This window comes from Eubalaena glacialis, chromosome 2 (genome assembly GCF_028564815.1).
Source record: "Eubalaena glacialis isolate mEubGla1 chromosome 2, mEubGla1.1.hap2.+ XY, whole genome shotgun sequence".
NCBI lineage: Eukaryota > Metazoa > Chordata > Mammalia > Artiodactyla > Balaenidae > Eubalaena > Eubalaena glacialis.
In genome coordinates this window covers 78,209,236-78,225,051 of record NC_083717.1, presented here as the reverse complement: position 1 = coordinate 78,225,051, position 15,816 = coordinate 78,209,236, and positions in this window count along the sequence as shown.

The following is a 15,816-nucleotide window of genomic DNA, read 5'->3' as shown; positions in this document are numbered from 1 at the left end:
TCATTTCACAGACAAAGAAACCAAGGCTTAGAGGGTTTAGTTACTTCAACTGCCACTTGGCCTTGAGTCAGAGTTTACAGAGATACCCGCCTCACCATTTGCATACTCGGTGGGACCAGTGTCAGGTGGTGGGCACTGCTCCAAACTGTTTCCGCACGGCTCTAAGCAGTTACTCACCTGCTGGGACACACCCTCCATTACAACTTTAGCCACAGCCAGCAAATGGGTAGGACTTGACCAAGAGACTATTACATTCCAGCCACTGAAGACAGAACTAGCTAAGCCTCCTTCAGGAATGCATCACCATGGCTTAGGACTCTACAGCTTAGGTGTGCTTGATTTTGATCACCTCTCCTGGACCAGACACCGTGCTCACAGTGTTACGTGTATCATCATATCATCCCCACAAGAATCCTACTATTATCTTTGCTCTCCAGATAAGGAAAAGGTAGCTAAGAGCGCTGAGTAACTTTCCCAAGTCCTGTAATAAGCAGGTTGGCTAAGTGGGATATGAGCCTGAATCTCCTAATTTTAATCCCCTGTTCTTCCCATAATGTATCAGTGAAGATAACTGGGCGATTTCATTTTTCAGAGAAATAAAAGCAAGAGAGGGGAATGCCAATGTTCACGCCTTTCATTTGTGGTGACACACGGGTAGACAGTGGACCACAGGGAAAGCAATCAGACATTTCAGTCTCAGGAACTCAGTGATGGGAGAGCAGCCACTACAGTGGTTATTCCACAAAGGACCACCAGGTAGCACCATTGCACAACAGCTGCGTACCCAACAGCTCAACTCAGACCAGAATGGGAAGATGCAGCCCCGAGGAGTGGCCTGCTTTTCATTACGTCACTCGAATGACCTGGTAAGTCTAATGAGGCTGTGTCCATGCCCAGCCATTGCTCACGCTCTCCTGATGTCCAGAGCTGCTCTGTGGATAAGGAACTCAGTCAGCTCCTGTCCATTTACTAACCCATCTATTTAGCAAAGATATGCTTTGTACTTTGTAACTATTTAAAATATCTTGACTGTTAGATCTTTTTTTTTTAAGTTTCTTTTATTTATTTATACATATATTTTTGGCTGCCTTGGGTCTTCGTTGCTGCGCAGGCTTTCTCTAGTTGCGGCGAACGGGAGCTACTCTTCGTTGTGGTGCGTGGGCTTCTCATTGCAATGGCCTCTCTGGTTATGGAGCACGGGCTCTAGGCACACGGGCTTCAGTAGTTGCAGCATGCGGGCTTCAGTAGTTGTGGCATGTGGGCTCAGTTGTTGCAGTGTGCGGGCTCAGTATTTGTGGTGAGCGGGCTCTCGAGCGCAGGCTCAGTAGTTGTGGCGCACGGGCTTAGTTGCTCCGCGGCATGTGGGATCTTCCCAGACCAGGGATCAAACCCATGTCCCCTGCATTGGCAGGCGGATTCTTGACCACTGCGCCACCAGGGAAGTCCCAGATCTTTTAATATAATTTGATCTGTTTCTGAAAAGGTTGTGCTTCCTTGTCTAGAGGTGCAGGGAGCAAGGGTGAAGTTCTTTAACGAAGGTCCCTTTTGGCCTGAGGAGGTGGCGGGGAGAGGTGCTGGGTCTGGGTTGAAGGTGAAGGGGGGTCAGCAGTCATGCAGGGGCAGAGCCATGGTTTGACCGGATTGAGGGCCTGGCAGGCAGCTTTGTACAATCTACCCATGGCCTCTGTACAGCGTCAGGGACTCGGAAAGCTTTGGAACTGGAGAGAGGAGGGGTGCGAAGTGAGTAATAAATAGCATTTCTCACACTGTTGATGGACACAGTCCTCTCCGTTGCTAACCTGGTTCTTGGAGTTTGGATGTTCCTAGGATGGGCGTGGTGGGCAGGAGCCAGGAGCCCAGGAAGTCTCCAGGTTGGCTCCACCTTGGCTCCAAGGGTGTCTGTCACACACTCTGCAAATGCGGGCAGTGTCAGGGCCCTGACACTCGGGAGAAACAGGAAGTCAAACCAAGGCCCCAGACTTTGAAATGTGAAGAGATGGGTCTTTCCTGATGGAGGGAAGTAATGGGGCAGGCAGAGCCTTGAGTGGTGATGTCCACACAGGGAACACACAATCCCAAGTGTGATGTGCCCAAAGAGCAGGCGAAGCCGAAGGAGTCTGCTTAACAACCTCTGAGAAGTCAGAACTAGGCAACGGGTCGGGGTAGGAGTCAGAGAAGCACAGGCTGTAGGGCAGTGCCAGCTGCCTGTAGCCCAAGGAAGCAGATCCAGGGGCAGGATGGAGGCTGGCTTCCTACGGAGGGGCCAGGCAGGACCTCGGGCTGAGTGCTGAGTGCACCTCGGAGTGCTGATTGCTGAACTCTGACCTGTCGGCAAGGACCCACCTCGGTGAGGGAGGGCCCAAAGCTCTCAAACAGCGTTTTTTAGTTTTTATTTTCTCTGAAACCTTAGCCCTTTGTACAATGAATAGTCAGTATTGGAGAATTTGCTGGAAGGAATGTGGGGTGCTGGGCAGAGATCCTAAGCTGTGTTGAAGAAAGTATAAAGTGGTGTGACAAACTTTGTGGATTACAGCTTGAGATACCTTTTTTTTTACCAACCTCTTGTCTTATGCTGACAGGTGTCCAGTTATTTTTATAACTACCACACGAGATCTGTAAAGAATGAAAAATGAGTATTTTTAAATGTCATATAAAAATAATTGCTATGACTTATTTAAATATAGTTACAAAGGAAGTTCATAACGGAATTTGCATTCAAGTATCATTACTATATATACTATACTATAACTCAGAAAAATTTTCCTTCTGCACAGCCCTCTTATGTGGAAGCATAACATGTCATAAGCAGTTGTTCTGTAAGAAAACATAAAAGTAGATTATCAACAAATAAGATTAATAAACATGGCATAACCTCTATACACTGTAGAAATATTTATTTTTACTTAATAATTGGGATTTAAAGGGCTTGGAATATTTTTATGTGTCTTGCATATCACTGACAACTCAAAGGGCCTTCAGGGTATTAAATCTAAATTCTAGTCTGTGTACAGATGATGCCAGCTCCCAAGTATTATGGGCTGACTTGTGACCCCCCCCCCAAAAATTCATATGTTGAAATCCCAATACCCAGTACCTCGGAAGGTGACTGTATTTGGAGACAGGTTCTTTACAGGGATAATTAAGGTAAAATGAGGTCATTAGTTGAGACCCCAATCTAATATGACTGTGTTCTTATGAGACGAGGGAGTTCGGAGACAAGATACACAGAGGGAAGACCCTATGAAGACATAGGGAGAAGACAGCCATCTGCAAGACAAGGAGAGAGGCCTTGGGAGAAACCAACCCTGCTGACACCTTGATCTTGGACTTCTAGCCTGCAGAACGGTGAGAAAATAACTTTCTGTTGTTGAAGCCCACCCTGTCTGTGGTCCTTTGATATGACAGCCCTGGCAAACGAATACACTGAGTTACACAGACTAACGGGGAAGAAGCAGTAAGGATAGAAGAAGTTAAGACTGCTTCTTTCAGCAATAAATCCCTTTTCCCAGAATAATTTGTGCCTGTCCTCTTTTTTTTTTTTTAATAAATTTATTTTACTTTTGGCTGCATTGGGCCTTCACTGCTGCGCGCGGGCTTTCTCTAGCTGCGGTGAGCGGGGGCCACTCTTTGTTGCGGTGCACGGGCTTCTCATTGCGGTGGCTTCTCTTGCTGCGGAGCACGGGCTCTAGGTGCACAGGCTTCAGTAGTTGTGGCTAGCGGGTTCTAGAGCGCAGGCTCAGTAGTTGTGGCGCATGAGCTTAGTTGCTCCCTGGCATGTGGGATCGTCCCAGACCAGGGCTCGAACCCGTGTCCCCTGCATTGGCAGGCGGATTCTTAACCACTGCGCCACCAGGGAAGCCCTGTACCTGTCTTCTTAAAGTAGCTATTTTCACCAAAGAGAAAATCATGAATTTTCAAATTTCAAACATGTTCATTTGTTTCTATGTGACTGTATATGGTTTGAAAGTGACAGTCACCCTTCTGAGCGAGTCCCCTGTCTCCTAAAGAGTCATGGCCTGTGCTGTGCCCAGGCTGGGGCTCCAGTTTGGGAAGATAAATGAGCAGACTCACCAGGTCCTGCGCCCTGTGGATCTCTGATGCATGCATCTGGACCTGGCACAGGGAGCCCTGGGGGCTTGGGCAGGGCCAGCCAGACAGCGAGGTGAATTCCAGGCCCTGAGACCAGCTGCAGCAAGCTCCGCAAAGCCCCTGAGCAGGGCAGGGCTGGAACAAATGCCAAAGCTGGTCAGGGAGCACTGGCCGTGTACGTGTTGCCTGGTCCCTGCCAGGGGGGACAGGTACCTGCCAGGGTCTCACACCTAGAACTGGACACCTGGTCAGTGCTCTATTTTGAAGACAGTAGCTAACTACTGACTAATTGTTTTTAAAATAAATAGTTGATGGACTGAGTAGTACTTTTCAAAAATTGGTTTTGTGTGGATGGGCTGGATTCTCCTAACACACAAAGAAGATTTTCTGGGGGAAAAACTCCAGGATCTGTAGTTCTAGGCATATGAGGTTGACAGGCCAAGGAGAAAAATTAATTATTTTAGAGCTCTATTGCTTGGCAGTTGGCATCCTGCTGGCATCGCTGCATACAGGTACCTGAACTTTTTCTACAATAAAACCGTATTAATTTGAAATCCAAAGAACAAAAAGAAAAATTCTCCAACCCCCCACTGGATTTTGCATTTACCAGGTTCGGCTTATCTCAGCACTTTTATTAAACAGTAAAAAAAGGCGTCTGGTTGGTTGGGGCCTAGCAGTGTCTTTGAAATAGTCGCTATTTTTAATTAACCAAGACTGAAGTAATGAGGTTTTACTGTAATTTGGTATGATTTAATTAACTCTAACTTCTCATCAGGCCTTAAACCTCCCTGCCCCAACCAAGACAGCCCTCAGCCAATTGCTTGGATTAGGTGTTTCCCAAGACAGTGGAGCCTCTGGGAAGGCTGGCCTTGCTCTGCCCCACAGGGCAGCAGTGGGGACCCCACTTTTGCTCAGCAGCTTATGGTGTAACCTGTTTTTCTGGGTTTTTTATTTGCCATTGCTGCCAACTCAGCATGTCTGCAGGCTTGTCACCTTCCTCTCCCCCTGGGTCCCCTGCCGCACGTGGTTCATCCACAGGCTCCAAGGCTCAGAACCACCCTTAACAAGGCTTCTCCTTTTCCCTCAAACTGTACCAAATCCGGTGCCATCTTTCTTCTTAAAGCCTGTCCATCTCTGTGGTCGCCCCTCCATGGTCCTAGGCTCCCTGCCCTTCTTCTTAGCCTGTTCAGTCCTTTCCCTTTTCAAATGACCCTCTCATTCTTCTGCAGCAGCACTCCCGTAGCTGCCCAGGGCCCATCAGAGGTTGTCCTTGTTCTGCAGAGCTCCAGGAATTGGTGGGGGGGCCTTGAGGTGAGGATGAGGGGACAGAGGGGATGGAGGGAACCTGGACAAGCCACTTTGTTCTCCCCACCTCTGCTCTGACCAGAGCGGCCCTTCTTTCTCCTTGGATTCATGCATGAAGCTTCTGGGTAATATTTGATGTGGCAACAAAAGGTGTCTGTTGCTAAAAATAAGTTAGAAAACCACTGATCTGTACAATAGGACCATGCTCTCCAGCTTAACGATCATAACCCCAAACCATGCAACAAAGGCCGCCTCTCTGTTCTTTTCCACTTCTCCCTCTCTCCAAAACCACTCACCCATTGGGTCTTGAGAGCATCTTGTCATTTCGTACCTTCGTACCTGGAATAAAAGGCCCCTCTTCTCCGTCTTTCTAATTCCTAGTTATTGAAGGCCTAGCAGAGACCTCACCTGCCCCTGATGTGGCACTGTCTGCCCTGACCGCGGGGGCTGGAAGGCTCTCTCTCATCCTGCAGGCCCCTGCTCCTCTCCCTGGCCACAGCTGGATGGACCAGGGGACCCTTCATGGGCCTCTGGGGCCTGGCACAGAAACACGTGCCCGCCGGAGAGTGTGGGATGGAGAATTGAGACTGAGCCATTAGGTGACCGTGACTGATGCCTGGGCAGAGGGACCACGTGGAGCCTGGAGCCACTTGTCAGTCAAAATTGGGAGATGGGGGTACAGAGGCTGTGGGTAAACTGAGAGAGGCAGTGAGCAGAGGCAGGAGAGTGAGGAGGATGGATGGGGTTGGGGGCAGAGAGAGAGAGACCCGATTCTTGTCCTCATTTGTGAGACCCCCAAGGAGGTCTTGCAGCAAACCTTCCCTTTACTGGAGCCCACTTGCTGGGGCCTCTTTTCCTGCCAACAGAAGAGCTAGTTCACATCTCCTGGACTGGACCTTGAGCACCTCGAGGGCAGATGTTGTGTCTCATTCAGCTTTTATTCCCCGCAGCACATACCACAGGAGCGCGGCAGGGAGCGTGCATGTGGGAACCAGCGCTACCTGCCTGCCTCGAAAACACAGTGTGTTTGAGCTTTAATGCTGAGTGTGTGCAACCCAAGCCTAGGTAAGGAGTTATTCAAAACCCATGGGCACTTCACACCCACCAGGAGGGCCATAATCAAAAAGACGACAGTAACAAGTGTTGTTAAGGATGTGGAGAGGGCTTCCCTGGTGGCGCAGTGGTTGAGAATCTGCCTGCCAATGCAGGGGACACAGGTTCGAGCCCTGGTCTGGGAAGATCCCACGTGCTGCGGAGCAACTGGACCCGTGAGCCACAACTACTGAGCCTGCGCGTCTGGAGCCTGTGCTCCGCAACAAGAGAGGCCGCGATAGTGAGAGGCCCGCGCACCGTGATGAAGAGTGGCCCCCGTTGCCGCAACTAGAGAAAGCCCTCGCACAGAAACGAAGACCCAACACAGCCAAAAATAAAAATAAATAAATAATTTTTTTAAAAAAAGGTCCTTTATTTTAAAAAAAACAAAAAAATGATGTGGAGAGATCAGAACCCTCATACGCTGCTCCCAGGAATGTAAAATGGTGCACCAGCTGTGGGAAACAGTCTGGCAGTCACTCAAAATGTTAAACATAGAGTCATCGTATGACCCAGCAGTTCCACTCCTAGGTCTGTACTCAAGAAAAATGAAAACATACATCCATCCAAAAACTTGTACATGGATATGCATAGCACCATTATTTATAATGGCCCAAAATTAGAAACAACCCAAATGTCTATCAGCTGATGAATGAATAAACAAAATGTGGTCCGTCCATACAATGGCTTATTATTTCAGAATAAAAAGGGATGAAGTACCGATGCATACTACAACATGGATGGACCTTGAAAACACTGAGCTAAGTGAATATGCCAGTCGCAAAAGACCACACTTGATTCCATTTATATGAAATGTCTAGAATAGGAAAATCCGTAGAGATAGAAAGTAGATTAGTGGTTGCCAGGACCTGGGGTTAGGGGAGAATGGGGAGTGACTGCTAATGGGAATGGACTTTGTTTTGCAGGTGATGAAAATGTTCTGGAATTAGATAGTGATGATGGTTTCATAACCTTGTGAATATACTAGAAACCCACTGAATTGTACACTTTAAAATGGTGAATTTTATAGTGTGTGAATTATATCTCAATTAAGAAAAAAACATGGGCAGCCCTAATGATGGAATATCTAAGCACTAAGCAGCAGTGATGGCTAATATGGTCAAAAGAGAGACAACCAAACATGAGCCTCCTTTGGAAGAAGGAGGCTCCACCACCTGTGAAGGAGCTTTGCCAAAAAAAAAAAAAAAGGGAACCTGAGTCCAGTCAAGCCTGTATGTAGCTCCAACACAAACTTACAGGAAATAGAGAGGTAGAGAAACATGTAAAATGACACCACGGGAAGTAGTCCAGACTGCAGGAAACTGTACTGGACAAACAACTCAGTTACTTCAACAAATGAATTCCAAAGGAAAAAAGAAAAAGAGACCATGGGGGAATACACAGATTAAAAGAGACAAATCAACCAGTTGCTCTGTGTGGAAGTTACCTGATCCTGAGTCAAATAACCTGTTTAAAAGAATTAGGGCATTTGACACTGTGAAAATTTGAACACTGACTGGATATTTGATAATATTGAGGCATTATTATTATTCAGATTTTTCCCCAGCTTTATTGAGACATAATTGGCATATAACACTGTAAATTTAAGTTGTGCAGAGTTGATTTGATACACTTACATATTGCAATGTGATTACCACCATAGTGTTAGCTAACACCTCCATCATGTCGTATGATTGCCATTTCTTTTTTGTCTTGAGAACATTTACGATCTACTCTCTTAGCAGCTTTCAAGTATATAGTACAGTATCGTTATCTATAGTCACGATGCGGTGTGTTAGATCCACAGAACTTATTCATTTTCTAACTGGAAGTTTGTACACTTTGACCAGCAACTCCCCATCTCCCCTGCCCCCAGCACCTGGTAACCACCATTCTGCTCTCTGTTTCTACAAGTTTGGTCTTTTTAGATTCCACATATAAGTAAAATCTCACAGTATTTCTCTTTCTCTGTCTGACTTATTTCACTTAGCATAATGCCCTCAAGGTCCATCCCTATTGTCCCACATGGCAAGAGTTCCTTCTTCTTATGGCTGAATAATATTCCATTGTATAAATATACCACATCTGGGGCTTCCCTGGTGACGCAGTGGTTAAGAATCCGCCTGCCAATGCAGGAGACACGGGTTCAAGCCCTTGTCTCGGAAGATCCCACATGCCGTGGAGCAACTAAGCCCGTGCACCACAACTACTGAGCCTGTGCTCTAGAGCCCGTGAACCACAACTACTGAAGCCCGTGTGCCTAGAGCCCATGCTCTGCAACAAGAGAAGCCACCGCAATGAGAAGCACACGCACCACAACGAAGAGTAGCCCCCTCTCCCCGCAACTAGAGAAAGCCCGCGTGCAGCAACGAAGACCCAACGCAGCCAAAAATAAATAAATAAAATAAATTTATAAAAATAAAATAAAGCACATCTTCTTTATTCATTCATCAACAGATATTTAGGTTGTTTCCATGTCTTGGCTATTCTGAGTAATACTGTAATGAACATGGGAGTGCAGATATCTCTTTGAGATCCTAACTTCATTCCCTTTGGATATATAGCCAGAAGCGGGATTGCTAGATTGTATGGTATTTCTATTTTTAATCTTTTGAGGAACCTCCATACTGTTTTCCATAGTGGCTGCACCAATTTACATTCTCGCCAACAGTGCACAAGGTCTTTTTTCCACATCCTTGCTAACACTTATCTCTTGTCTTTTTTTTTATGTAGATTTTAAAAATTATTTTTCTTTTTTAAAAAATTTATTTAATTAATTTTTTTATACAGCAGGTTCTTATTAGTCATCCATTTTATACACATCAGTGTATACATATCAATCCCAATCTCCCAATTCATCACACCATCACCCTCCTCCCTGCCGCTTTCCCCCCTTGGTGTCCATACGTTTGTTCTCTACATCTGTGTCTCAATTTCTGCCCTGCAAACCGGTTCATCTGTACCATTTTTCTAGGTTCCACATATATGTGTTAATATACGATATTTGTTTTTCTCTTTCTGACTTACTTCACTCTGTATGACAGTCTCTAGATCCATCCACATCTCTACAAATGACCCAATATCATTCCATTTTATGGCTAATATTCCATTGTATATATGTACCACATCTTCTTTATCCATTCGTCTGTCAGTGGGCATTTAGGTTGCTTCCATGACCTGGCTATTGTAAATAGTGCTGCAATGAACATTGGGGTGCATGTGTCTTTTTGAATTATGGTTTTCTCTGGGTATATGCCCAGTAGTGGGATTGCTGGATCATATACGGTAATTCTATTTTTAGTTTTCTGAGGGACCTCCACACTGTTGGCCGCACCACGCGGCATGCGGTATCTTATTTCCCCGACCAGGGATCAAACCTGGGCTCCCTGCAGTGGAAGCACAGAGTCTTAACCACTGGACCACCAGGGAAGTCCCAGTATCTTTCGTCTTTTTTTGATAAAAGCCAGTCTGACATGCGCGAGGTGATACCTCATTGTGGTTTTGATTTACATTTCCTTGATGATTAGCGATGTTGAGCATCTTTTCATGTACCTGTTGGAATTTGCATGTCTTCTTTGGAAAAATGTCTATTTAGGTCCCCTGCCCATTTTTTAATCATATTGTTCTTTTGCTATTGAGCTGTATGAGTTCTTTGTATATTTTGGATATTAACCCTTTATCCAATATATGGTTTATAAACATTTTCTCTCATTCCATAGGTTGCCTTTGATTTTGTTGATATTTTTTTTGCTGGTTAGAAGCTTTTTAGTTTGATGGAGTCCCACTTATTGATGTTTGTTTTTGTTGTGTGTACTTTAGGTGTTGTATCAAAAAAAACTGTTGCTAAGACACATGTCAAGGAACTTTTTCCCTATGTTTTCTTCTAGGAGTTTCACAGTTTCAGGTCTTACATTTAAGTCTGTAATCCATTTTGAGTTAATTTTTTTGTGAGTGGTATAAGATAGGGGTTCTGTGTGTGGTTATCCAGTTGTCCTAACACTATTTATTGAAGAAACTCTCATTTCCCCATTGAGTATTCTCGGCTCCTTTGTCAAATATTAGTTGATTGTATGTGCGTGAGCTTATTTCCGTGCTCCTGATTCTGTTCCATTGGTCTATGTGTCCGTTTTTATGCCAGTACCATACTGCTTTGATTAATATATCTTTGTAATATAGTTTGAAATCAGGAGGTTTGGTACCTCCAGCTTTGTTCTTCTTGATCAGGATTGTTTTGGCTATTCTGTCTTTTGTCATTGCATGCAAATTTTAGGATTTTAAAAAAATGTCTGTGAAAAATGCCATTAGAATTTTGATATAGATTGCACTGAATCTTTTCAGATTTGTTAATAATATTTTGGGTTGTGTTGTTGGTTTTGTTTGTTTGTTTTTGTGTTTTTTAAAGAGTCCTCCTTGTCTTTTAGAATTGCTGAGATATTTACAGGAGAAAAATGATATGATACTTGGGATTTATTTCCAAATAATTAAGAGGGAGGGAAATGAGTGGAGGTATAGATAAAATGAGATTGGCCATAAGTAGACAATTGTTGAAGCTAGGTGACAGGTATATGGGGGTACATTATATGTTCCTACTTTTGTATGTTTGAAAATTTCCTTATTTCCATATTTATTTTTTATTTAAAAATAAACAAGAAGAATTGAAAGAGAAAAATCATGGTAAAGTAGTTGTTGAGGCCTGACATCTGTCAACGGTTGACTGCCAGCCTGGCTTTGACTGGTCTCCTGGATGCAGCCGAGTGTCTCCACCCTTGTTCCCTCCCTCACTGCCCCACGGGCCCTTCCCAGGAGGGAGCACTCTCAGTGGCCTGTGGACTCCCGTGGACCCAGGTGGGAAGAGCAGGTGATCACATGAGGCCACCACTGTTGTGGAACATATAATGATTCTACACTATGGCCCTCCCATAATCAGAACACTTGAGAAAGCAAAGAGCTGAGGTGTGTGAGAAGGAGGAAAGGGAGGAAACCTTGGATCAGAGGTTGGGGAAAATTCTGGTCAAAGGAGTGAATTGAACTAGAGCGACAGATAAATCATGCAAACCATCTTTGAATGCATTTCTTAATGAAAATTAAAAACCCTGCAGGCGGATGTACTTCTCTTTTGCTTGAAGATGACCACTTTGGAAATGACTGGTGCCTCAATGGAAGGTCAGTTGCAGGCTGGCTGTTTCAGAACAGAGAACGCATTTCCCATGGAAGCAATGTTATATGTGGTGTTGGGTTCCCAAGTTCTCCCTTAATCTTTAAAATTTTATATAATCTTTAAAAAATGTGAATCACTATGTTGTACACCTGAAATTTATGTACTACTGTAAATCAACTATACCTCAATAAAAAAAAGAAGGAGCCAAGATATCTGAAAGACTAGACACTTATCCTTAAAAAAAAATTGATTTATGTTAGTTCCTCACCGTATGTTGAATGGGAGTTTGTAAGGAAAAGCAATTCAATTATTTAACAAAAAGAAGCTACAATTATTTGGTTACATCTGAGTGTTATTTGTGAACCTTCAGTGAAATTGTCTTATCAACTTAAGGAAAATTAAAAACTTCAAATGAAAAAATAAAGTTTACTCAGCTAGTTTAAACACTGAGCATTTGCACCTGAAGTAGTGAAGACAAATTTCAAGGTTTGGAAAGTTAGAAAACACTTGTGTTACACGTCAGGCTAGCAGAGATGTTGAGCCTGGCAGCCCTCAGGAACTCTTAGTGGGATTCAGAGGAGGGAGAGAGTCCTTCCAGTTAGGAAGCCAGGGAAGCAGTGAGATTTGAGCTGGGCTTAGAGTGGTGGATACATTTCAGGGGCAGAGCAATCCCTCTGTCCTCCTTCCTCATCTTTGTTAGGAAAAATTCTGAAGTGTGCTTTGGGGCAATTCCCAAATCAGCCTCGAATCAGGCCCAGTGAGTTATGAGGAAGTGTTAGGAGTGAGGCCAAATCTATCTGAGGCAGACAGAAATGTGCTCAGGATGTGCTGAATTGATAACCACACCTCCAGGCCTTCAGGATGATTCCAGCTGACCATCGCCACCCCACACTCCTCCATCAGATTCCAGGCCCATGGTTCCTGACCTGTTTCTCACTTCCACGTCTGTCAAAACTGCAGGGTCAGATTGGCTCTTATCTTTGTTTTTGTTATGGTGTTCCAAACACAGCCTTCGTCAAGTGATCTTTTCCACCAGGCCCATAACTTCTTCCTGAAACTAGCATCCAGAATGCAAATACCAGATCCATCAGGCAGGTTCAAAAAATAGGTCTCAGATGGCTTCCTTATTTCAGGAAGCATTGGATTAATTATTTCCACTCAGGAAAATATTATGCTGGAGTCCATTCCTGCTTCTAGTCCCCAAGTGAACTCCAGGAAAAAGCAAACGAAAAGCAGTCTTAGTGCATGAAGATCAAAGGATGAAAGGGCCTCATTTTCCCTAGCATGAAACTTTGTTAAAGTAATAAAGAGAGTAGATTCTCTTGACTCCCCCCTTTCCACTCCCATAACAGCCAGGAACTCATTTCTCATTTGCTTCTCAGCCATCAGCTGTCCCGTATCAGTTATCTATTGCAACAATAATGCTGTGTAACAAAATCTCCCAATTTTAGTAGCTTCAGACAACAACCATTTCTTATTGCTCATGTGACTGTAGGTTGGATGGGTGGTTCTGACGATCTGGGCCAGGCTTGGCTTAACTCAGCTGGGCTTACTCTGGGGTCAGTTGGTGGCTGAGCTGGGGGCTGGTCGATCAAGCATGGCCTCAGGTGGGATGAATCAGTTCTCCTCAGACTAGCCCAGGCTTGTTCTCTCTTCAGGTGGGATGAATCAGTTCTCCTCCTCAGACTAGCCCAGGCTTGTTCTCTCTTCCTCTAGCTGGACTGCTCTCATGGCTGAAGCAGGGGTCCTAAGTGAAGAGCAGAAGCATTCAAGAACCCCAGAGGCCTGGACTTGAAATGGCACAATTCTGCTACACTCTGTTGGCCCAAAGCAAGTCACAAGTCCAGCTCCGATTCCGGGGGTGAGAAAGGACACTCCGCCTCATAATGGGAAGAGTTGTGAAGCCATGTAGGAAGGGGGATGCCTACAGGGGGGCCATTAACTGTGGCCATGAGTGCCAGCAATCTATCAGAACTGCCAACATGATTTTTCTTTTAATTGTGGACTTAGTCCAATTTCATACATTAATGAAACATTCAGATTCTACTTCCAAATTCCTAATTCCTAGGGAACCGGGAAACCGTCAACCTTCTATAATCCTTCTTCATGTGACAAACATTTCCAGAGCATCCACTGTGCCCAGCCCCTTGCTCAGTAGGTCCTGGGGAAGTACAGGAAAATGACCCCTCTCTGTCCCCCGGATGCTCAGCCCAGTGGGAGAATCGAACCATGAACAGGGAGAGGAGGCGCCATTCAGCTGCTGTGGGAATCCCTGGGGGAGTGATATTTGGTCTTGAGTTAGAGTTTTCCGGAAAGAGAAGGAAGGGGAGTTTATTCCAGAGGTCTTGAAACTGTAAAGATGGTCGTGTTTTCAGGAAAGAGAGCTGCTTGCAGGGAAGGGCAGACCGCAGTTGCAAAGGGGCTTATCAGCCCTTCCTTATTCTGAAGGGTACATGAAGCCACTGCAGGGCTTGAGCTGGACTCATGTGCCAGGTTTGCTTTCAGAAAGATCTCTGGGGCAGCAGGGAGGTGGAGGCAGAGCAGAAGACAGGGAGACAGGTTGCAAGACTATTTCCATTCCAAACCTGTCCTTTTAAGTTGAAGTTTCTATGATGCCCACCTGCTGGCTGAACTGGAGAGCCTCTCTGGAGCAGCTCAGAATTACACAAGCCTGTGTGCGTGGGGGCAGGGTCGGGAAGCTTTGCCCTTCTCTGCTCTTGGCCAACTTCATAACAGGTTAGCTTTTAAACTTCTGGCTCATTCCAGACACTATGCCTCTGGCCCTGGAAAGAACTTACCCTTCCTGACCCTGCATAACATTTCCACTTTCTGGGAAACACACCCTGTGTGTGATTAGGTGAGGGAGGCGCATACAAATCCTTTAATGTCTTAAACCTTCCTTCTCTGCGTTTATCTTACAAAGGCTCCATCCCGGGAGAATTGCCAGCTGCAGTTTTCTTCTGCTGACGCCTAGCTCAGCTCCTGAGCTTTCAGATCCCCAGCTCGTCTCCCATCACAACTGGGTTGTCACAAAACTCATGGGAAAGCATGGCAGGCAGAAGAGTGGCCCCAAGACGTCCAAGTCCTGATCCCCAGAACCTGTGAATGTGTTGTTACAGGCGAAGGGGAATTAAGGTTGCTAATCAGCTGACCTTAAGACGGGAAGTTATCCTGGATTACCCAGATGGGCTCAATGTAATCATTAAGATCCTTAAAAGGGGAAGAGGGAGGCAGAAGGGAGCTCAGAGCGAGGCAGGGTGAGAACTCCGCCTGACACTGCTGGCCTTCGAGACGGGGGAAGAGGGCCATGAGCCGGGAATGTGGTGGCCTCTAGAAGCTGGAAAGGGCAAGGAAATGGATTCTCCCCTGGAGCTTCCAGAAAGGAACACAGCCCTGTCAACCCCTTGATTTTAGCCCAGTGAGACCCACGTCGGACTTCTGAACCACAGAACTGTCAGGTAATAAGTTTACGTTGTTTGAGGTGATTTGTTACGGCGGCAATAGGAAACCAATACAGGACATGTGAGTAGACAGTGGCTTACTTGAGGACAGGGGTTTCTGTTACATCCTCCAAATCCAGAACATGCTGTCGCAGGCCCAGTGCTCAGAAAGGATTTTCAGAAGGGGTAGGAGTGATGGAAGGAGTGGGCATCTGGTCTCTCCCAGCCCCCATCTGGCTGTGTGACCATGGTGAGTCCCCTCACCTTCTGGTGACTCAGTTTCCATGTCTCTTTTTTTTTTAAAATTAATTAATTTATTTATTTATGGCTGTGTTGGGTCTTCGTTTCTGTGCGAGGGCTTTCTCTAGTTGTGGCAAGCGGGGGCCACTCTTCATCGCGGTGCGCGGGCCTCTCACTATCGCGGCCTCTCTTGTTGCGGAGCACAGGCTCCAGACGCGCAGGCTCAGCATCCATGTCTCTTAAGTAAGGAAGTCAGGGCTAATGACCTCCAAGGTTTTGGAGACTTTTGAGTTGACCTGCAGATATGTTCCTTACTTCCTTTTCTCTCCTGGCAGCCACCACTGGATGACTCTCTCTCCTCTCACTGGTCTCACCCATAAAGTCTGATACTATCCTTCTCAATGAGTCAGCGCCTGAGGCCTTCATCAACTCTGTTCTCACCACCCTCTCTGGGGTCCCCTTGCTTCCTTGTCCCTCAGGGGTGCCCTGCCC